At 36.9% G+C, this 23,611-nt stretch overlaps 1 pseudogene; it reads right to left on the reverse strand.

Annotated features, from left to right (window-relative positions):
* Nucleotides 1-20,247, reverse strand: part of LOC149119325 (putative vomeronasal receptor-like protein 4) — a 62,624-nt pseudogene extending 42,377 nt beyond the window's left edge.
* Between the last annotated feature and the right edge of the window lie 3,364 nt (nt 20,248-23,611).

The following is a 23,611-nucleotide window of genomic DNA, read 5'->3' on the forward strand; positions in this document are numbered from 1 at the left end:
TGGGGACTGACTTTCTGGTTTAATGGGTCAAGATACCATCTGTGATGCCAGCATCCTATATGGGTACCAAATGCTCCACATTTGATCCAACTCTCTGCTAATGACCTGAGAAAAGCTGTGATAGAGGACCTAAGGGCTTGTACCTTTGCCACCCTCGTGGGAGACCCAGATGAAACTCCTAGACTTCAGCCTGGACCAGACTTGGCTGTTGCAGCCATCCAGGAGGTGAACCAGCAGATGGAAGATCTGTCTCTCTGTCTCTTCCTCTTTCCCTCCTTTGTAGCTCTGATTTTCAAAAAATGAAACTTTTTAAAAAAAAGGAATGAGGTGTGATAAACTAATTTCAGATAAGGTGCTAAAAACAGTCCATTATAATTGAATTAAAAGGGTAAAACAAATTAAATCTTTTCCAGGAAACATAAATTAAGAATATATGATGAAAAAAATAAGAAATAAAAAAAGAATATATGATGCCACTTACCTGAGTAACAACAAAGAAAATGTAACACATATATTCTATTGTAACTGTCAGAAATCAAAGGCAAAGTTTTGTAAAAAATGAGAACAAGCAAAAATATATTACTTAAAATCTGTGTGCATGATAGCTTTAGCATTATTACTGTGTGAAGAAATGAGTAAGCTGGTAAGAGTCATAATAAAGTCACAACCAATTATAAAGGCGTTTGCTGAAAATAAATCATTAAAATGGGAAAAATAAAGGGAAGGTAAAAAACCACATTTCCTTTAAAATAATCATAAATGAAATATGATACTACATGGGACAACTCAATTGGGTATTTAAAAAATCATAGGAAATGCAAAGTACCCCAATAATTGAGGAAAGATTTAAAAAATTGTCAACAAGAAAAGATGAATAATTGGTGAGACCAAAGATGGCTCTAAGATTTGTGTAAATGAAGATTGTCAGGACAACTTATCATTTTGATATAAATATTATATTGAAAAAGAATATTAGTACATGAATAAGACATGACATCAAAAACAAAATTGAAGAATCAGAAACATTATGAAATAAAAATATGGCAAATATACACAATGGAATACTACTCAGTCTGGAAAAAAGAATGCAATTCCATCTTTTACAACAAAACGGATGCAACCTGAGACCATGACCATTATGCTTAGTGAAATAACCCAGTGAAAGACAAGGCAATAGATGTTTTCTCTTATATGTGGTAGTTAATATAGAATACAAAAAACACAATACACAAGAATGAAATTGACATCATGTTATAATCACTGTTTATAGCCATTCTTATGTCCTATGGAATAATGTTCTTCTACTACTTTTTACTTGTTGAACATTATGGTTAGTGGTGTATTAAGTCTTTGATTATAAAGTACATTTTAATTGTTATTGCAAAATTAAAGAAAAAGGGAAGAAAAGAGGGGGAATTGAGGGAGAGGGAAAATTGTGGTAATATTCCTGGAATTGTATCAGTAAGCTACATGAAAGCTGTTCTTTTTAAATCAATAAAAGTTTAAAAAGAAATAAAATTCATTTATAATTGCTCTGAGAAGAATTGAGTAATTTTAGTTGGAACAGAAATTTTGTGAATAAGAAATATGACACATTACTCTAAAACAGACCAATACAAGTACATTGAAAACAGGAAAACCAAAAAGTATATTTCAGAAAAGATAAAGACCAAATATCTTACCACAATTATCTTATTTTTTTTCTTTCTTAATCACTATTACCTTATAGGAAACATGTATCTAGGAGTATTCTATCAAAATTTTCAAAAATTGGAGTTCCAAGTAATCAGAAATTGTAAACATTTGCTAACTGAAAGAATGAATTTTCAGAATTATCAGATGGATCTAGGATGTCTCAGAAATAGGTGTCCATGATGGTTGCCAGCAAAAACCATAGTATTAGGACGGTGTTAATGATATAATGAAAAAGCTAGTCATGATGACCATGCACTCATAGTGCTAGGACTGGCATATAGTACCAAGTCAAAGAGATATATAAATGTTGGCTGTAAACTTAAATGCAAAAGCAAATAAGAAAAGATATTATGAAATAAAGTATATTATGATTACTATGAGAAAAATGAATAGTTTTCAGTAGCAATGATGGAATGCCAAGAAGATAATCTGTTGAAAACTAGACTATTGGGGCTGGCATTGAGACATAATGGGTAAAGTCACTGTCTGTAGTGCTGGCATCCCATATGGGTACTAGTTCAAGTCCTCACTGTTCCACTTCTGATTCAGGTTTCTTAGCTAAGGAATCACTAGATGATGGACCAATTCATTGGCTCCTGCACCCATGTGGGAGACCTGGAAAAGTCACTTGGCCTGTGGATTCAATCTGGTTTGGCCATGGCCATTTCAGGCATTTGAGGAGTGAATCAGGATGAAAGATCTCTCTCTCTCTCTCTCTCTCTCTGATGTGTATATGCCAAGATATCTATCTATCTATCTATATATATATATATAATCTATATATATCTTTCTCTCTCTCTCACACTCATTCTCACTCTTTCTCCTTCTTGCCCTGTAACTCTGCCTTTTAAATAAATTGTTTTTAAAATTATGCTATTATAATTAATGTAAAAAGAAAAATAAATGAAATTTTTTCAAGAAATGTAAATCAAAGAAAATACCACCCTGCAAGAATAAAAACTCAGGTAAGATATCAGTGTTTAAAACTAACCTACTGACATTTTCCAAAAAATCAAAGGATATGTCACAGTTCCATAAAATCACAATTACCAAGAAATATGATACCCTGAAGAAGGTAATGACCAGATTCTCCTAAAATGCCTCTGAAAAACTGTGTACATGAAAGTTCCCAGAACTGCTTATACAGTATTGTGGCCTCTGATAATCTCATAAAGAAAACACTAGGCAAGATGGCATGAGGTTCACAGTGGTAAGATTTGCAGAGAATATATTACTAAAGATATGTGTAGGTGATAGTTACAAGAACAAATAGAAAAAATTAAATAAGGATGGTGATGTTATGACATCAAATATACTGTAAGAAACAATAATTTCAGAGAAACAATGGTAGAAAAACTAGTAGATATAAGTATTTTTGCTGGAAAATACATGACTACAATTATCCTCAAAAGTAAAATGTATGTTACACAATGTTACAGAATGGAAATAAAAGATCAAACAAGTTAGAAGCACAAAACCAAAGAAGGCAGTGTCAGTAGCTATTCTAATGCAACTCTCATATACTAATATTAAAGATAGAGGCCTGCAACATTCAGATAAGTTAAAATATGTTGCACAGGAGCCAGCACCATGATACAGGAGGTAAAGCTGCCATCTGTGAAACAAGCATCCCATGTTGGTGCTGTTTCCTGTCCTTGGTGCTTCTCTTCTGATTCAGCTCTATGGTTAATAGCCTAAGAAAAGCAGTGGAAGATACACCAAGTGATTGGGCCCCTGCCACTCATGTGGGAGATGGGAAGAAACTCCTGGCTCCTGGCTGCAGCCTGGCTCACCCAGCCATTGCAGCAATATGCAGAGTCAACCAGAGATATCAGAGCTCTATCTCTCCTTTCTGCAGCTCTTTCAAAGAAGTAAACAAATCTTTAAAAAAGAAAACAAGAAAAGGTGGCTTTAAAAATGCATTACATGTATAGTGTGAATTATCAGGGATGCCAAGATTTCTCAAATATATGAATATCATTGTTGTCATTACAACTTAAATAATTTTATTTGAGCTCATGAACAAATAGTCAAAATTCAAATTGTTTATAGGTTCACAATGGACAGATGAACAGACTAGGATATTTAAAAAACACAGGTAATGATAATATGAAAGATGGAACATAAACTAATTGGATATTTCAGAAAATAAAAGATTGTTATTAAGTGAGTAGAAATGAGTATTATAGTGGGAGAAATAATAGACTTATAAAAGACATATGGGAAAATTGGTGATAAACATATTACTAAACACTTTAAAAAAGAAAATACTCAAGAAAAAGAAAATCAAAGACAATGACACCACAATAGTCTTCATTTTCTTTAGCTTTCACAATTAAAGGGAAGTTTAGAGTCCCATAAACATCCGTAAAATGTACAAAATATATTACCTTGTAGTGGTGAATGATTAACACAGTCTAAAGTGTCTCTGATAAACTGTACTTGAATGTTGCCAGGACAACTTACAGAGAACTTAGAAAGCTGATGACCTCACAATGTAAAACCCAAGCAAGATGGCCACCATTTCACTGGGCAAATTCTAACTTAAACTAGGAAATTAAAGATACATGCATGCGGTAGGTAGAAAGTCAAAGGCCAAGAAATTCAAATATGCTGCAAATATTATGAAATGTAAAGAAATATGCTGTGATTACTGTGAGAAAGAATGAATAATTTCCTAGAAACAATACTAAATGACAGGAGATAAGAGAAACTTTTTAAAAATAGCCCATAAAAATACATTAAATCTGTATAGGTAGCTGTTAAATATTCAAAGACAGAAACAACACATAAATGTTGCAGATGTTTTAAAACAAACTATGGTAATTATCATGAGAAGGAATGATTAATATTGTAGGAGCAACTGGAGGCAAGATGGCGAAAAGGAAGGGAGCACACTGATAGTCCGGGAAGAGACAGTTTAATAAAAGTGGAGATACTGCAGGTTCAAGGAAGAGTAGGGGAGGAAACAGCAGAAGAAACTCTTCCGGAATGCGTGATTCACAGCAGACCTGCGTGGAGAGCATGGGAGCCCACAGTTCGGAACACAAGCGGCAGACTCAACACACCAGCGCTGGAACGCAAGGTGAGCCAAACCTCAATAGCACGAGACACTGGCAGGCAAGCGGAGAGAGGAGACTAGAGGGAATGACCACCGGGGGGGAAAAGTTCACCAGGCTAACTAGAAGAGAGAGAGAGAGAAAAAAAAAGATGAATGGTACAGACACGGGTTTCTCTCTCTCCGCTCACCTCTCAAGGGCGAGCAAGACAAAGAGCAGGCACCATCTTGGACATATGTCATAAGCAGAGCAACCTCAGGTCTGCACCAGCCCTGAGCCTAGCAGAAAAACCTGACTCTGGGCAGGGCGAATTAACAGGAGATTAGGACCTAGTAAATTTGTGGTGCTACTGAACTGAGACTGTGAAAAAAGAGACGGTGGGGGAGAGAACTCATGGAATTCACATGAGTACTCTCCAGAGACGCTACAATTCTGTAACTATGGCAACCCAGTGGGAGACTGAAGGAGACTCTGAGCCCACTCTGAGGGCAGAAGAGATTCCCTGTGTAGTCCTTGGGAAAGAGCTTCCAATCTCTGGCTCCTGTGGGTATATCATTTGCCTGCTAACTACCTCCAACTTCATTCAGCTGTGTGGAATTACTTCCCTTTTAAATCAAAAAAAGAAAGAAACAGAGAGAGAGAGAGATCTACCACGCCTAACCTGGGAGTGTCACCTTTGGCACACCAAACAGAGCTCTCAGGCCACACCCATCTCAAGCCTCTAAGGCTCCATCAAAAACAGACAGTCCACTTAATCTAGAGTCATAGTATAACAAGAAAAAGCACCACAGTGAAGAAACCAAATATCTCCAATATGCCAAATAACAAACGCAAAAACCGAGGTAATAAAAACAAGGAAGTCACCATGACGCCCCCAAATGAAAAAGACACCCCAATTCAAGATTATGAAGATGATGAGTTAGAAGAAATGCAAGAAGTAGATCTCAAAAAATTGATAAGAACATTAAGAAGTTCTCAAAAACAAATTCTTGAACTACAGAAATCCTTAATGGACAAGATAGAAAATCTCTCTCGTGAAAATGAAATATTAAGGAGGAATCAAAATGAAACAAAACAACTAGTACAACAGGAAACTGTTATAGTAATGAGAAGTCATAATGAAGTGAAGAATTCAATAGATCAAATGAAAAACACAATAGAGAGCCTTACAAACAGAATGGGTGAAGCAGAAGAGAGAATATCAGACTTAGAAGACAGAGAACAGGAAAGGATACAGTCAGACCAAAAAAAAAAAAAGAAGAGGAAATTAGAAATCTAAAACATATTGTCAGGAATCTGCAGGATACTATTAGAAATCCCAACATTCAGGTTCTAGGAGTTCCTGAAGGCATGGAGAGGGAGAAAGGATTGGAAGGCCTTTTTAGTGAGATATTAGCAGAAAATTTCTCAGGTTTGGAGAAGGACAGAGAAATCCTAGTACAAGAAGCTCACAGAACCTCTAATAAACATGACCAAAAGAGATCCTCACCATGACACGTTGTAATTAAACTCTCCACAGTGAAACATAAAGAAAAGATCCTAAAATGTGCAAGAGAGAAACGTCAGATTACTCTCAGAGGAACTCCAATCAGACTCACAGCTGACTTCTCATCAGAAACCCTACAAGCTAGGAGGGAATGGCGAGATATAGCCCAGGTACTAAGAGAGAAAAACTGCCAGCCCAGAATATTATATCCTGCCAAGCTCTCATTTGTGAATGAAGGTGAAATAAAGACCTTTCATAGCAAACAGAAATTGAAAGAATTTGTTGTCACTCATCCAGCCCTGCAAAAGATGCTTAAAGATGTGTTGCACACAAAAACACAGAAACACGGTCATCAATATGAAAGAAGGTAAAGGAAGGAAAGCTCACAGCAAAAGATCACAGGGAATTCAAAGCATATATTAGAACTTATCTTTGGCAAATGGCAGGGCAAAGTTACCACTTATCATTAGTCACATTGAATGTTAATGGCCTGAACTGTCCAGTTAAAAGACACCGATTGGCTGATTGGGTTAAGGAACAAAACCCATCTATTTTCTGCTTACAAGAAACACATTTCCGACAAAGATCCATACAGACTGAAAGTGAAAGGCTGGAAAAAGATATACCATGCCAACAGAAATGAAAAAAGATCGGGCGTAGCCATCTTAATATAAGACAATATAAACTTTACCACAAAAACTGTTAAGAAAGACAAAGAGGGACACCATATAATGATTAAGGGATCAATACAACAAGAAGATATAACAATTATAAATGTATATGCACCTAACTACAGGGCACCGGTTTATCTAAAAGATTTGTTAAAGGACTTAAAGGGAGACTTAGACCCCAATACAATAGTACTGGGGGACTTCAATACTCCACTCTCAGAAATAGATCAACAGGACAGAAGATCAACAAGGATACAGTAGATTTAAACGACACTATAGCCCAAATGGATCTAACAGATATATACAGAACTTTCAATCCTACAGCTAAAGATTTTACATTCTTCTCAGCAGTACATGGAACCTTCTCTAGGATTGACCACATACTAGGCCATAAAGCAAGTCTCAGCAAATTCAAAAGAATTAGAATCATACCATGCAGCTTCTCAGACCATAAAGGAATGAAGTTGGAAATTGGCAACTCAGGAATCCCTAGAGCATATGCAAACACATGGAGATTGAACAACATGCTCCTGAATGAACAATGGGTCATAGAAGAAATTAAAAGAGAAATCAAAATTTTTCTGGAAGTAAATGAGGATAACAGCACAACATACCAAAACTTAAGGGACGCAGCTTTCAATTCACCTGAAGGATTTAGAAAACCTACAGCAAACCAGACCCAAATCTAGTAGCAGAAGAGAAATAATTAAAATCAGAGAAGAAATCAACAGGATTGAATCCAAAAAAAACACTACAAAAAATCAGCCAAACGAGAAGCTGGTTTTTTGAAAAAATAAACAAAATTGACACCCCATTGGCCCAACTAACTAAAAAAAGAAGAGAAAAGACCCAAATCAATAAAATCAGAGATGAAAAAGGAAATGTAACAACAGACACCACAGAAATAAAAAGAATCATCAGAAATTACTACAAGAACTTGTATGCCAGCAAACAGGGAAACCTATCAGAAATGGATAGATTCCTGGACACATGCAACCTACCATAATTGAACCAGGAAGACATCAAAAACATAAACAGACCCATAACTGAGACAGAAATTGAAACAGTAATAAAGGCCCTCCCAACAAAGAAAAGCCCAGGACCAGATGGATTCACTGCTGAATTCTACCAGACATTTAAAGAAGAACTGACTCCAATTCTTCTCAAACTATTCAGCACAATGGAAGAAGAGGGAATCCTCCCAAATTCTTTCTATGAAGCCAGCATCACCTTAATTCCTAAGCTGGAAAAAGATGCAGCATTGAAAGAATTACAGACCAATATCCCTGATGAACATAGATGCAAAAATCCTCAATAAAATTCTGGCCAATAGAAAGCAACAACACATCAGAAAGATCATCCACCCAGACCAAGTGGGATTTATTCCTGGTATGCAGGGATGGTTTAATGTGCGCAAATCAATCAATGTGATACACCACATTAAGAGACTGCAGAAAAGAAATCATATGATTTTCTCAATAGATGCTGAGAAAGCATTTGATAAAATACAACACCCGTTCATGATGAAAACACTAAGCAAACTGGGTTTGGAAGGAACATTCCTCAATACAATCAAAGCAATCTATGAAAAACCCACAGCCAACATCCTTTTGAATGGGGAAAAGTTGGAAGCATTTCCACTGAGATCTGGTACCAGACAGGGATACCCACTCTCACCACTGCTATTCAATATAATTCTGAATTTCTAGCCAGAGCTATTAGGCAAGAAAAAGAAATTAAAGGGATACAAATTGGGAAGGAAGAACTCAAACTATCCCTCTTTGCAGATGATATTATTCTTTATTTAAGGGACCCAAAGAACTTTACTAAGCGACTATTGGAACTCATAGAAGAGTTTGGCAAAGTAGCAGGGTATAAAATCAATGCACAAAAATCAACAGCCTTTGTATACACAGACAATGCCATGGCTGAGGAAGAACTGCTAAGATCAATCCCATTCACAATAGCTACAAAAACAATCAAATACCTTGCAATAAACTTAACCAAGGACGTTAAAGATCTCTACGATGAAAATTACAAAACCTTAAAGAAAGAAATAGAAGAGGATACCAAGAAATGGAAAAATCTTCCATGCTCATGGATTGGAAGAATCAATATCATCAAAATGTCCATTCTCCCAAAAGGAATTTATAGATTCAATGCAATACCAATCAAGATACCGAAGACCTTCTTCTCAGATCTAGAAAAAATCATGCTGAAATTTATGTGGAGACACAGGAGACCTCGAATAGCTAAAGCAATCTTGTACAACAAAAACAAAGCCGGAGGCATCACAATACCAGACTTCAGGACATACTACAGGGCAGTTGTAATCAAAACAGCATGGTACTGGTACAGAAACAGATGGATAGACCAATGGAACAGAATTGAAACACCAGAAACCAATCCAAACATCTGCAGCCAACTCATATTTGATCAAGGATCCAAAACCAATCCCTGGAGTAAGGACAGTCTATTCAATAAATGGTGCTGGGAAAACTGGATTTCCACATGCAGAATCATGAAGCAAAACCCCTACCTTTCACCTTACACAAACATCCACTCAACGTGGATTAAAGACCTAAATCTACGACCTGACACCATCAAATTATTAGAGAGCATTGGAAAAACCCTGCAAGATATAGGTACCGGCAATGACTTCTTGGAAAACACCCCAGAAGCACAGGCAGTCAAAGCCAAAATTAACATTTGGGATTGCATCAAATTGAGAAGTTTCTGTACTGCAATAGAAACAGTCAGGAAAGTGAAGAGACAACCGACAGAATGAGAAAATATACTTGCAAACTATGCAACTGATAAAGGGTTGATCACCAGAATCTACAAAGAAATCAATAAACTCCACAACATCAAAACAAACAACCCACTTAAGAGATGGGCCAAGGACCTCAACAGACGTTTTACAAAAGAGGAAACCCAAATGGCCAACAGGCACATGAAAAAATGTTCAAGATCACTATCAATCAGGGAAATGCAAATCAAAACCACAATGAGGTTCCACCTCACCCCAGTTAGAATGGCTCACATTCAGAAATCTACCAACAATAGATGCTGGAGAGGAGGTGGGGAAAAAGGGACACTAACCCACTGTTGGTGGGAATGCAAACTGGTCAAGCCACTATGGAAATCAGTCTGGAGATTCCTCAGAAACCTGAATATAACCCTACCATTCGTCCCAGCCATCCCACTCCTTGGAATTTACCCAAAGGAAATGAAATTGGCAAACAAAAAATCAGTCTGCTATTAATGTTTATTGCAGCTCAATTCACAATAGTTAAGACCTGGAACCAACCCAAATGCCCATCAACAATAGACTGGATAATGAAATTATGGGACATGTACTCTATAGAATACTATACAGCAGTCAAAGACAATGAAACTCAGTCATTTGCAACAAGATGGAGGAATTTGGAAAACATCATGCTGAGTGAATTAAGCCAGTCCCAAAGGGACAAATATCATATGTTCTCCCTGATTGGTGACAACTAACTGAGCACCAAAGGGGTAACTTGTTGAAGTGAAATGGACACTATGAGAAACAGTGACTTGATCAGCTCTTGTCCTGATGGTTGATGTACAATGTAATACTTTATCCATTTTAGTATTTTTTTTGTTCTAGTACCATTTGTTGAACTCTATAATTAACACACAATTTTTCTTAGGTGTTTAAATTTTAACTGAAAAGTGATCCCTGTTAGGAATTTGGAAAACATTATGTTGAGTGAAATAAGCCAATCCCAAAGGGACAAATACCACTTGTTCTCCTTGATAGGTGACAACTAACTGAGCACCAAAAAGGAAACCTGTTAAAGTGAAATGAACACTATGAGAAACGGTGACTTAATCAGCCCTCACCCTGACTGTTGATGAGCAGCTTAATATGTTATCCCACTTAGTATTTTTTTTGTTTGTTCTACTTAATACTTTTGGTTGAGTACTGTAATCAATACACAATTCTTCTTAACTGCTGAAACTTAACTGAAAAGTGATTGCTGTTAAATATAAGAGTGGGAATAAGAGAGGGAAGAGATGAGCAATTTGGGACATGCTCAAGCTGACTTACCTCAAACAGTAGAGTTAGAAACATACCAGGGGATTCAAATTCAATCCCATCGAGGTGGCATGTACCAATGCCATCTCACTAGTCCAAGTGATCAATTTCTGTTCACAATTGATCGTAATGATAGGACTAAGAACCAAAAGGATCACAAAAACAAGAATAGTGTCTGCAAATACTAGCTGAAAGAATCAAAAAGGGAGAGAATGATCCAACATGGGAAGTGAGATACACAGCAGACCCATAGAATGGCAGATGTCCTAAACAGCACTCTGGCCTCAGAATCAGCCCTTAAGGCATGCGGATCCGGCTGAAAAGCCCATGAGAGTATTTCAGGCATGGAAAGCCAAAACACTCTGGGGGAAAAAAAAAACTAAATGAAAGATCTCCACGAGTGAGTTCCCAGTGGAAAGAACGGGTCATCAAAGAAGGAGGTACCTTTCTCTGAAGGGAGGAGAGAACTTCCACTTTGACCATGGCCTTGTCTAAATATGATCAGAGTCGGTGAACTCAGGGGACTTCCATAGCCTTGGCAGCTCATGGCAAGAGCCTAGGGTGATTACTGAGGCCATAAACAAGAGTGTCAATTTGTTAAGTCAACAACAGGAGTCACTGTGCACTTACTCCTCATGTAGGAACCCTGTCCTTAGTGTGTTGTACATTGAGATTTAATGCTATAACTAGTACTCAAACAGTATTTTGCACTTTATGTTTCTGTGTGGAAGCAAACTGTTGAAATCTTTACTTAATGTATGCTAAACTGATCTTCTGTATATAAAGAGAATTGAAAATGAATCTTGATGTGAATGGAAGGGGAGAGGGAGTGGGAAAGGGGAGGGTTGCGGGTTGGAGGGATGTTATGGTGGGGAAGCCATTGTAATCCATAAACTGTACTTTGGAAATTTTTATTCATTAAATAAAAGTTAAAAAAAAAGGAAACATTTACCAAACGAAAAAAAAATATTGTAGGAGCATCTGATTTAAAATGAAAAATCAGGATTATGTATTTTCTGTCCTTTCAGAATTTAATCAATATTAGATGTTAATCACATCTATAAAATATCTACATAGCAACATCAATAACAGTGTTTGGCCAAACACGGCACAACAGTACAACTAAGTTGATCGATTTGAATTGTTGATTATAATAGTCTACTTATCAATACAGAATTCACAACATATCCTTAAATCAAATATAAGCATCAAATAAAAGTTCTTCTTCCATGTCAAAAACTAAAACTATACTTAAAACCAAAAAATAAATGCTTGTCATTCTGCTTTATCTCTTGGGGAAAATTTATTTCTAATTAGTGTACAAAACACAATATTCCACTGAATTACTGTCACCACGTAAGTTACACCAAATAGGCAAGATCTAAACAAAACATTGCAAATCTCATTAAACTCATCTAAGAATGTGAGAGGTAAACTTTACCAAGGTTGATGGCTTCCATGTGAATACTTATGCTGGGATCCAGTGACCAGATTAGGCTGGGAAACATTCTTATAAAAAAGGCTCCTTATTGTGCTACCAAGAAAGAAGACTGACAGTAGGTAGGCATTCAAGACATAGCATATTTTACTCTGCTCAAACTATTTTGCTTGGTAAAAATCAGGCCTATTGAGCTTTAAAATGGATATAAATATGGAAATGATTTTGTAGTAGTTCTGAGCTGTGGGTTGTAAAATCACAACTTGGATTAAAAAACCAGAGAGATATTCTGGTAGCAGAGATACTCCTGGTGAGAAAATGCTCTCTGGATTTCATGGCTATCCTTCATACTATCATAACACAGAAAATATACATGTTCTCAAGAAAGAACATATTATCTATGGCAAGTAAATATATACCATTAGAAAACTATCTCTGGGTTTGCTCCTGGGTTCTAGTAAGGACTGGGTATTTGACTATGCTGGGTCAAGAGACTATGAGGGCAATGATGCATTCTGTCAAAACTACTAAGTTCTAAAGAAGAGTAGCTATAGCAGCAATAAATGGAAAGATGCATCATAGCTCAGGCTACTGCAGGCCCAGAAGGCATAAGTAAACTGACAAACAGTGAGACTCACCTCCCTTAGTATTAGTGATTTTACAGAGACTACCATATGACTGTCAGAGAAAGTAAAAAAAAAAGCAGCTGAATCTTGTTCATTGGCTTAGCAAATTAATGTCAATTGAAAGTATATGGATAACAGTAGTACCCTGTTAAGGGACCTGTAAGTTAGTGGTATAAGTAAATCTCTGAGTATTATACCTGATCTAATTCATGGAGAAAAAATTACCAGAAACATTGATAATTATAGGTTCTCAGGACATAATAGTTTACCTGGTTGATCAGAAGATTGAAAACCGTAGATTTGTACCATGGATTTTTGAGAAGGATATGTGAAATGTGCCTATCAGAGTGGCTATAATGTGTGGTCTTTATAGTGCTTCCTAATAATGACTAGATAGCAACTTTGAAAGAAGAAACAGTAAGCACCCATGTAGACAGAATGATGTGAGCCATTGGTTTCAACAGGCCTCTGCTACTGCCCAGTCCCATTTATTACACAGTGGATACAAAAACACAGTGACCATGGTGGCTCAAATTGAAAGTGATCATAGACTTATTAAACACAGATCTATTAGCATAGGCTAACATTCAACAATGTCAGCCCACGTGCTGCCACTGCTGTTTGGGCATTCTGCCAAAGGGACTAGCACGTAATTTATGCTTCACTATTTCGTGAGGTGACCATCAAGGTAGTTGATGAAAACTGATCAATTTGATTGAAAATAAAAGGTTAGGCTGGATATGTAATACCAAGATGTCATTGAGAAGAGGACTAAGAATAAAATAATGGCCGGCACCACAGCTCAATAGGCTAATCCTCTGCCTACGGCGCCGGCACACCAGATTCTAGTCCCGGTTGGGGCACCGGATTCTGTCCTGGTTGCCCCTCTTCCAGGCCAGCTCTCTGCTGTGGCCAGGGAGTGCAGTGGAGGATGGCCAAAGTCTTAGGGCCCTGCACCTGCATGGGAGACCAGGAGAAGCACCTGGCTCCTGGCTTCGGATCAGCGTGCTGCACCGGCCACAACACGCCAGCCGCGGCAGCCATTGGAGGGTGAACCAATGCAAAAGGAAAACCTTTCTCTCTGTCTCTTTCTCTCGCTGTCCACTCTGCCTGTCCCAAAAAAAATTAAAAAATAAAATAAAAAATAAAATAAGTTGCATGACTGATATTGTACCTTCTAAAAAAGTAGGTTTTTTTTTTTTTTTTGCTTTGGTTTATATTTACATGCTTGATGCTTTTCAGAAATCATATAGCAAGAGTTGTGCATATAATCAAAGCCTGAGATCAATGTTTACAGCTGTGATAAATCACTGGGAAATGCAGTGTGATGATATTTCCCATATTTCATTAGCCCTAGAGTTTGGCAATGTTAATGTTCTTCTAATTATTAACTCTCACATTCTGATTTAAAACTGGTGACTCAATTTGCCTCTGTCATGTACAGGATATTGTTGATATATATTTACTAACATATATGTGGCCATAACAATTTTCTTTCTCATAGAAATAAAAAAACTAAGTGAATCTATTCCTATATTTAAGGTGCTTCCTCCCACTCTCTATACTTTATGTATGTCGATGTCTAGGAAATGTTTTCCCTAGTAACCAAAGGGAGCTCTTTACTTAGTGACTATAACTCAGTCTTAAAGTGTTAGGCATCTGTTTGACAAAAAGTACAAATTAAAAAAAAAATGTTTAATGGGAATGTAAGTAAAAACATGTTAAACTAATGGCAATTTTGTTACTAAACAGAAGTCTTTCTAGAGTTTCCCCACTTGGAGATTTTGGCATCTTGTTACACACTAGATTCTCCCATAATTAGTTACAATTAGAAGAAATTACCATTTATTATAGATGCTACATTAAGAAGTTTTGCTAGGGGCTGGCACTGTAAGCCTCTACCTGTGGTGCCAGAATCCATATGGGCACTGGTTCAAATCCCAGCTGCTCCTCTTCCAATCCAGCTCCCTGCTATGGCCTGGGAAAGCAGTTGAAGACAGCCGGAATGCTTGGGCCCCTGCACCAGCATATGAAACGTGGAAGAAGCACCTGGCTTCTTGCTCCTGGGTTTGGATTGGCTCAGCTCCAGCTGTAACAGCCATAGAAGGAGTGAACCAGCAGATAGAAGACCTTTGTCTCTGTCACTGCCTCTCCCTGTCTGTAATTCTCTCTCTCAAATAAATAAAAATCCTAAAAGTGTTACCAATGCCATCTCACTAGTCCCAGTGATCAATTTCTGTTCACAATTAATCATAATGATAGGACTAAGAACCAAAGGGATCACATAAACAAGACAAGTGTCTGCAAGTACTAGCTGATAGAATAAAAAAGGGAGAGAACGATCCAACATGGGAAGTGAGATACACAGCAGACCCATAGAATGGCAGATGTCCTAAACAGCACTCTGGCCTCAGAATCAGCCCTTAAGGCATGCGGATCCGGCTGAAAAGCCCATGAGAGCATTTCAGGCATGGAAAGCCAAGACACTCTGGGGGAAAAAAAAAAAAAAAAAACTAAATGAAAGATCTCCAGGAGTGAGTTCCCAGTGGAAAGAATGGGTCATCAAAGAAGGAGGTACCTTTCTCTGAAGGGAGGAGAGAACTTCCACTTTGACCATGGCCTTGTCTAAATATGATCAGAGTCGGTGAACTCAGGGGACTTCCATAGCCTTGGCAGCTCATGGCAAGAGCCTAGGGTGATTACTGAGGCCATAAACAAGAGTGTCAATTTGTTAAGTCAACAACAGGAGTCACTGTCCACTTACTCCTCATGTAGGAACCCTGTCCTTAGTGTGCTGTACATTGAGATTTAATGCTATAACTAGTACTCAAACAGTATTTTGCACTTTATGTTTCTGTGTGGGAGCAAACTGTTGAAATCTTTACTTAATGTATGCTAAACTGATCTTCTGTATATAAAGAGAATTGAAAATGAATCTTGATGTGAATGGAAGGGGAGAGGGAGTGGGAAAGGGGAGGGTTGCGGGTTGGAGGGATGTTATGGCGGGGAAGCCATTGTAATCCATATTCTGTGCTTTGGAAATTTATATTCATTAAATAAAAGTTTGAATAAAAAGAAAAAAAAAGAGTTATGCTATAGAGGCAGTTTCCCTTTCCAAATTCTGTTACTATTAATTGCAAATGCTATAGCTCACATCTCAGCAGTATCAAGAACTGAAATATTTAATGATTAAAATTACAGTAGTAAAAAAAAATTACCTCTTTTTGCCACACTTGATGGGAAATGGCTAACATAGATGTCAAAGATAATGAAAAAGTGATTCCTTTCAATAGAAAACTATTTGCTGTAACATCAACTAATTATAATTGCTCATTTTAAAAGATGGGATATCTGTATTCTGGTTTCCTGCTTAGTTGTTGAATTACTTCATATATAAATTTTAAACATCTATTGAATTCATTTCTATTAACTGTTAACATTCATTTTAAAGATACATTTACTCATTTGAAAGAGTTACAATAACAGAGGAAGAGGAGATAGGAGAGGGAGGAAGAGAGAGGGAAAGATAGACATTTTTTCATCCAATGGTTCATTCACCAAAAGACTGAAAGGACAGGCTGGGCCAGGTCAAAGCCTGGAGATGGAATATTCTTCTGCCTTTCTGTACCTTTGCCTTTCAAATAAATAAATGAAATAAATCTTAAGAAATATTTCAGACATGGGAGTACACACATCTCTATTGATACATGCAGGTCTACTGTTGTATCATGAAATCAACCATAAACAATATGTAAAGAATAAGCATGCCTGTGTTCCATTTGTCCCTGTTTCCTACTGACAATCTGTTCTAGCAAGACACTTGGTGTCATTAGCTGAAGATTGGTGTATTTACCATTCATTAGTTTATCATTTATTTGCACACAATGATTATTAGAGTTGCAATTAGGAACACTACTAATAGAAATGGAACAATCATAATACTCCATAAAAGAACTTGGTATATGCATCTGTTTATATGTCAGATGCTGGGAAGCATTTTTAACACATATGAGAAGGCATAATCATATGCAGATCTTTCAACAGTCTAAACTGGACAAGATGATGTCTTCTGGAGCTATACTAAACTGACTATTACTCCTGCTCTTGTACCTCTGTGCTGCTACTTAATCTGCCTTATTCCTGTGATGAATGTGGATCCTGTTCCAATACTCCTATTCTCCTGTATCTATCCACTTGGCATTGTTCATTCCAACCTCACTACATTGTCTCTCTAGTCAATGAGCTCATGACATACAAAATCTTCATAAATACTTATGCTGAGGACAGTATATATATTGTTCATTTAAAAAATAAAACACCACCACTTCTGTTGTTCTCTGTTCCTGAGACAACCTTTTGTTGTTTAAACAGTTGGCATAATTGTACAAATCCTTTAAAACCTGTAAATTGTTGTATTTCTGAATATTCCTATACAAATTCTCCTCTCCACATAATATAAATAAGAAATTTACAGGTAGATAACAAAATTAGCATTTGAAAAGTTAAACTCAAGTATTATTAAAAAAGTATGTACCTCCTGGTTAAGAAAATACTTAAAAAACACAATTTGAGAAAAATGCAGAAATACAACTACAATAATATTGTGTATTCTTCCCTAGTTACTCTAAAGAGAATGAGAATGAAAGCCTAAAACTAGAAGATACTTGAACACATTTACTTATAAGATGTGAACACCCATAACATAAAGGGAATTTTAGAGCTATAAGACCAGAAAACCAATTAAATGACAGAGACTGACACAGTACATGAAAAACAAAACCTAACATACTGCTGCCTCCAAAACTACATTTTAAATATAAAGACATATGAAGGGGATGGATCTGAGGCCAAGTTTGTCAAAGGACAGCAAATTTCATTCATATTGGAATAAGTAAAAATGATCTATTGTACAGCATTGTGACACTATTTAATGGCACTATATTCACTGTAAAAGTCACTGAGAGATTAAGTATTACAGATTGTTTTGATAAAGAATAAATTGTTCTGATAAAGAATACATGTATAATAAAATACACAGAGAAATCAGCTTGACTTAGTTATTTCACATTGACTTATATATTCCACATATATATTTCTTAAAACTATCTTTTACTGACAAACATATTCAATCTGGCTAGTTTGAGATATAAAATTAGGTATTTTAAAAGATAAAAGATAAAAAAATTCAAAGGAGTTAAAGTTATGTATAAAGACCATTGCAAGACCATTTAAAAGAACAGATTAGTTACAGTCCTATTGACTAATCAGGCCTTAGGTCAGAGAAAATTATCATGGCTACTAAAATTACATAATGATAAAGGAGGCAGTTCTCCTTATGTGTATGAACTTAACAGTGCACCAAATTACATGAGGAAAAGATTATAGAATTACAAGGAAAAGTATATGCACTAATGATAATTAGCATAAATAAATAGCAAAGTATAAATTCAAATGTGGTAATGAGTACTTAGCAGTATATAATCATAGAGAGATGCTATTTAATATTAGAGGGAAAAGATAAATTCTATCACTCCAAATATTGACAAATCACAAGAATAAGTAAATATACCTCCATAAAAGATCAGTAAATTCATACACTGCCAACACATCCTACTAAATTTAACTTGATCCACAACCTACAACCCAATTTTTCTCATCACATAAAAAATTACCATGCATTGTCATGAACAAGAATGACATTGACAACACCTTCAAAAACAAACTTGAAAGAAGCCAAGTCCCCTAAGCAGTTGAATGAGTGCATTTCTAAAGCACAGCTTCAGACAGCAGCACACATGCACAAAAGTGAAAAATATTTCCAATATAATATCAAAATTGCAATAGAGTAAAAGCCAAGCAAAGTTCCTCTTTGGTAGAAATGGTAAAGTAAAAATCACAAAAAAAAGGAAAAAAGAAAACCAAATCAAACCAAATAGGGAAGAAAAAAAAAAAACACAAGACTTTGCCACTTCTGGGTTCAAAGGTGAATGATATCCAGAAGACATTTGAACTGACCAAGGCCCATTGATCCACCTGGGTGGTCAGTCCATGGGTCCCTCTGTTCCTATTTCAACTTAGCAGGAAGCAAACACTTCAAGAATTCTCTTTCCTTTTCCACAAACATTATCATCCTATCTAACCAGGTTAAATCCAAGAAAATGAGACACTTATGCACAAATCATAAAACTAATTCCTAAATTGGTAGATTAAAAGTAATTAAATGGCATTAAGATTCTACACGAGATGTGAAAGGGGACCAGCTCAGAGAAGACACCTACTTTATCAAATCTGAATCTCTTGTGAAAATTTAGTTCCCATTATCAGAAATTAAAAGGGGTCTCATTTCAGGGGCCATTAGGTCTCTCCCTCAAGAATGGCTGAAGACACACATAAGTGAGTTCTCTCCAGGGGGTCTACTATGAAAGCCAAACTGAGTTGTCATCTTTTAGAGGCTCTTTCTGAGTCCACTTTGTACTCTGCACAGCTTCAGGACTCTGCCATTCAGAACTTACTGCCTTTGAACCTTAGACCATAACTTGGAGCTAAAATAAAACTTTTCTTTCCAACTTATTCGTCTGTGGCACTGTGTTATTAGGCAAAGCAAATGGACTCAAACTCTAGGAAGCACCATGCTGTTGGGCTGCAGTACAGAAAATTCAAGGGATTCGGATAGCCACTAGGGAGATAGACCCAGAACAACACAGATCACAGTTTCTCCCCACATGAACCCCACACATGCATTCCCGGTTCTCCTCAATGGGTCTCCAGTCCTCAGCACACAATGGGGAAGACACAGGGCTGCAGGTGTGGAGCTGCCCAGAGAGGCTCAGGGAACTAGCCAAAGTCACTGCTTGTAGGTATGGGATGGGATGACTGAGGTCCTGGATCTTGGCCAAGCTCACATCCCCTGGACATTGGAGGGGAAGGGAGGCATTTAATGAGGAGATTCCAGAGCAGGAAGCTCAGGTCTGTAAATCCTAGAGCTGACCACTGGGAGGACTGGAGTTGACTACAGACATTTCTAGTAGATTTCCAGCAGCTATGTACTAGTCTCCCACGTGATGCCCAGCCCCCTACACTCACCATTTCCAGCTTCTGAGGGGTCAGGATGTCCTCTTTGTCAGGTCCTGCTGTGAAAATAAAGCCATGGAAAGCAAAGCCTGAGCGACTCACCACCTTTCTCTTCCTGTCAGCCAAGCCCATCTGGAACTACCGCTGCTCTCTACTATGACATGGGTACCTGATGATTGGACAGTTTGCGAAAGCTGAGTATGCAAGACGTCACAAAAGACGCAGCCAATGAGAATCCTCTCTGTCACAGGAGGGCTCCTTTGGGTTCTGCTGAGTGAACTGGGAGTGAGGGGTGAGGTTTGAGTTCCGGTTTGAAGCAGCCTGTTTCTGCTTGGCTCTTGGCCTCCTTACACCTGATGGTAGATCCCATTCCTGTCAGTCCCTCCTGGAGTCCCTCCTGAACCCACATGTCTGAGATCCTGCTAGCAAGTTGTGATCTGGAGCTGCAGGGGCCTGCTGCAGGTAAGTTCCAGTTCACTGAACGTTCATTGGCTTCTGGACTTTATTTTTGTTATTATTATATCTATATTCTCAACTCACTTGTATTTCTTAAATACTGCTTGGTTGATATCTCTTTATGGATATCACATAAATTAGTCTTCTTTTGGTTAATTTTTCTTTTAAGCTTTTGCAAACTTCTGCTTTTGTCATTTAATATTATTTTTATTTGGTTTTTGATGGTACATAGTAATTCTATGAATTTTATTTATTGATTTCAGATCCAGTAATTATTTGAATTTTTGTATTTGGGCTTAGATTATATTGGGTTACCTATATGATAGTGTGAGTTACATATGTTGTTGTATAAAAGTAGATCCTTATACATTGTGTTTCCAGGACTATACCTCCAGTGCAATGTTAGAGACAGGTAGTGAGCAGCGGCAACCTTGTCTGAGTCCACTCTGAGGGAAAAAGCTTTCAATGATTCCATATTACTGTGTATCATGTTTGTGTATCATGTTTGTTGTAGGGTCATTATAGGCAATCTTGATCACATAAGGAAGTTACTGTTTCTGTATTGTTCTAAGAGTTGTTTTTAATAGGTACATGCCAGAATTTATTAAAGTTTTAAACATTTAAAGTTTAAACATTTAATCAAACATTTAATTTAATGGCTTAACCTGCTGCACCACAGCACCAGCCCCAGGATATAAGACCATGACATATAAAAGCATGATAAATATTTTCTGGAAAAAAAAGTTATGTGTACTTATGAAATTGCCATTTAAAACTGACTTTTTAAATTCCATAAAACTTTTTTTAAAAACCCAATAGAAAAAATGTATTTTTATATATGACACTGGATACATATTAGGCAGTACTACGAACATTAATTCTTTAAACATCACAGTTGTGATGGAAATAGATAAATTGTTTCTTTGTGCTGTAATTTTTCATTCTTGTTTTTTGTAATCTCTTACACAATATTAACAGAACTGCACCTTCTATTTGTTGTGAATATTCACACCTTTTTATGTAAAAGAATCATTTAGGAAATAGTTTATGTGATGTTGTATATGGGAAAAATACTTATGAAACTAAAATTCAGTAAAATAGCAAATTAAATTGTGTTAGTTTTTTAAAATATATTTTAAAAGCCAATATATATTTTGGCTGAGTGGTTGGGAACAGATCAGAGCTTTAAACATTTGACTGCATGTGTTGTTTGTAAAGCAATCCACCTTAACTTGGTGGTGTTATAAACCAATTTTGGAAATGCTTTATTGCATTTTTTAAAGAAGATTCACCTTGTTGAAGTAGGTATGTGCTTCTAATTCTCATCCTTTCTTCATAATGAACCCAAGGTTTTTGTTAGATTCTGTATTTTCCAAGGGCCCATTGTTGAGAGAGATTGCACACACCAAATGCAAGTTTTACTCGTGGTAAAATATTAATGTGCTTTGGTCAGAAAATGGGGCAGAAGTAGCAAATATCACAATCCACCATGTTGAAGGGCTAAAGGACTGGAGTCTTTTATGTTGCCCCTTTATTTTGCCTGGCTTCTCTTTTTGAGAGAACTAAACTGTGTGATCATAACTGGCAGAAATTTGTGGTAGCAATAAGATTGTGTGTTTTTGTACTATGAAGTGCTTTGAACAAAGTGTCTGTATTACATGAATCAATTTAGTGGGTTATACTATCCACTTAGAGATTGTTCCCCTCCTTGCACAATGAATATACTGTCCTTATGGACTATTTCAAACAGAGTTAAGCCCCTAAGGAAAAGAATCACCTATATACCACCAAAATGTTAATGTTATATCTTTTAAAAATCTTTAAATGCACATCTATTTACAAAAACTCATTTGTTCACTCACTCATTCACCTATTTGTTCATCCAATAAATACTGAGTGGAGACAATATGCCTGACCTTGTCCTAGGACCTGGGGACACAGAAGTGAACAGCACAGATAAGGCCCCTGCCTTCTTAGAGCTTATATTCCTGCTGGGGAAGTTATTAGAATTGCAAAGAAGGGACATAATACATAATCAAGGCCCTACTTAGTGAAGGAAATAAAGAGCTTGGTGTGATGGAAGATCTTTGGGGGGCCTGCACTGTGGCGCAGTGGGTTAATGCCCTGCCAGCATCCCATATGGATGCCAGTTCGAGTCCCGGCTGCTCCAATTCTGATACAGCTCCCTGATATGGCCTGGGAAAGCAGATACAGCTCCCTGATATGGCCTGGGAAAGCAGTGAAAGATGGCTCAATCCTTGGGCCCCTGCACCGCATGCCGTACCCAGAAGAAATTCTTGGCTCCTGGCTTTAGAATGGTGCAGCTCTGGCCATTTTGGCCATATGGGGAGTGAACCAGCAGATGGAGGACCTCTTTCTCTCTTTTTCTCTCTCTGCCTCTTCTCTCTCTGTGTAACTCTGACTTTCAAGTAAATAAATAAATAAATATTTAAAAAAAAGAATCGTTGGACATGGCAGATGGGAACTTACTCAGAAGGAGATTTAAGTCCAAACCAAAGGAAGAGAAGGAACAAACCACATAAAAGTTAGAGTGGAAGACATTTCAGGTAGAGAATACCAAGTATACAAAGATTTTCATCTACTTTTTTCCCCCACTAAATATAAATGTCACAATTCTTTATGTAAGACTCTTGTGGTATTTCAGAGTTTGGAGTTTTCTGAACTTTTCAAATATAAAATAGCTGAAATATACAGATCCAGTAACATTTTCAGCAGTGTTTTGGGGCAGTACCTGAAATGAAAAACATTAATATTTAGATAGTGAAACTAAAATAATCACATGCTGTGATATAAAAACTGTGAATAGCTTTACTTCAAATTAGGTTCTGCAGTCAAATGTGTACCAATAAGGTCAAATTTTGCTGCCAAATAGGTTATCTATGCACTTTTGAGTTTCTATACTTTTTGAATTTCAAGAGCATAGGTGAACGGATTGTGCAGCAGTATTTCATGATGCAAAACATTATAATTCATTTAGCTAATGGCACATTTTTATATATTTAGATGGTTTCCACTTGGG

Source organism: Oryctolagus cuniculus, chromosome Y, assembly GCF_051225735.1.
Source record: "Oryctolagus cuniculus isolate XC-2025 breed Fujian yellow rabbit chromosome Y, ASM5122573v1, whole genome shotgun sequence".
NCBI classification, from domain to species: Eukaryota; Metazoa; Chordata; class Mammalia; order Lagomorpha; family Leporidae; genus Oryctolagus; species Oryctolagus cuniculus.